Consider the following 1,982-nt stretch of genomic DNA (forward strand, 5'->3'; position numbering starts at 1 on the left):
CAAGGTTATGACACTAACAAACTGGGGGCTGAGAAGTTCCACTACCTTGCTCCTCCTAAAACTCCAACAAAAGTGCTATCACCATTACCAGTCCATGCCCTGGATTCCCTGGATTTTCAGTTCCTATCTGTACCAGTGTACCTCCTCTGGTCTAGCCAGACTTGCAAGGTCGAATTTGAGTCATGGTAGTGGGAGGGGGGAGGAAACATTTAGGAACTAGAGGAAAGTTGTGTTTCTCATCGTTGTTACATCGCACCCTGACTGGCTCGTCTCCTCCCCGAGACTCCTCTGAAGTCAAATGCTACATATTTTTTATCTTCTCTTAATGCCCCCTTGAGCATTGAGTAAGACCTAAGAAACCCAAATCTAAAAGACAAAGCCAAACCCATTGCCACCATGTCCAACTCTGATGCCTAGCAGCCCTATAGGACAGAGTCGAACTGCCCTGTGGCGTTCTGAGGTTGTCGCTCTTTACAGCAGCAGGCTGCCATGTCTCCCACCTGCCGAGCAAACGGTGGGTTTGACTTCTTCGTGAACAGCCCAGTGCTTAAGCCCTGCTGCCACTAGTGTCTCTCCGTACAAACCTGTAACACGCTGCCCCCATAGACTCCGGTTTACATTTTCATCTCTTCTTGTCCCATGTCCTCTGGTTTGTGTTCTGTAAGCTCGTTTTCTCTCTGAAGTGACTAGAACGTTTTCAACCTTACGTGAAACCTCGAAAGTGTTAAATGTCTATTGTAGAGTCTTCTGTGCTGAGAACACAGCAGCCTTCCTACTGGATAAATAAACAAGTAAACAACACTACTCTCTGGAACAAACTCATACCAGGAGGAAAAAGAGTGTTCTGGGAGAATACTGACAATCGCTAACCTGACTGAGTCAGGCAACATGGTCAATCATTGATATTGGTGCTCCCCAAGACGATGGTCCAATGGCTTCACCTCGGCTTCTTTATCTGAAAGAAAAGACAGTAAAAACAGTGTCAAACTCAATGGAATTATACTCTGAGGGATGTGAAGAATAGCAGTGTCTCCATGGCATTTCTTGTATTCCTATTAGAGGCCTTTATTGTCCAAGTTTACTGAGATTTTATCAAAGGGAGGGGCTAAGCACCAAGACTGACAATTCCATGTTGTTCAATAAAAGTAAACTCTGAGTACAAATGTTTCAAGTTATCCCATCAATTTATCTTCCTATATGACTGAATCCTTTGAATTTGGAAAACAAATCAGACCACACTATACCAACAAAATATTCCTATTTCAAAACTTCTGTGTTGGCCCCTCTCTGAGCACCAGGGAGTGTTTGAGGGGAGGGTGGTAGCCCTGCCTGAGGGGAGACTAGTGACAAAGGACAAAGGGTCATATGACAGTAGTAACAAGTCACAAGGGCAGCAGAGTATAAAAAGGGCTGCCCGAGGGGGTTGGGGCTGAGGTTGGCGATTCTCTTGTGTGGACTGTATTACAGATCCCTAAAGAGCAGAAACCTCTCCCGCAGTTTACTGCACCGATTTCATAGCGTTTGTTTTCTTTTTCTTCCCCTTTCCCTTACCCCCTATAGCCTTCCCCGAGCCCCCACCCACACCCTGACCCTCACCCCAACCGGGGTGGGGGGTAGGGTTCAAGAACCCTTGCAGGACTCACCAGCACTGGGAGTCCTGACACAGTCCAGTGCGCTGCACCACCCCGAGGTCGCCGCCATGCGACTTACCAAGTTGGCGAATTTCCCAGGCTGGAACTTCTTGGCGAAGACCTTGTTCAGCACCCGCCTGGGGAGACTGCAGAGGCAGCTACAACAGGGCGAATTTGCCTGTTTGAAAAATGCTGTCCTGTTTGAAGGTGACTTCATGCCGGTCACCAGTGAAGGCTACACCGTTGATATCCATCACCAGCAAGAAATGGTGACCATGGCCATCGCCTGCACCAGCCCTCTCCTGCCCTTGCCCGACGTGCTGCTGCTGGCCCGGCCAGCCTCGGGACCCC

The sequence above is a fragment of the Echinops telfairi genome, unplaced genomic scaffold (assembly GCF_000313985.2).
Source record: "Echinops telfairi isolate 266 unplaced genomic scaffold, ASM31398v2 ScPeMD7_7424;HRSCAF=8462, whole genome shotgun sequence".
Classification (NCBI taxonomy): Eukaryota; Metazoa; Chordata; class Mammalia; order Afrosoricida; family Tenrecidae; genus Echinops; species Echinops telfairi.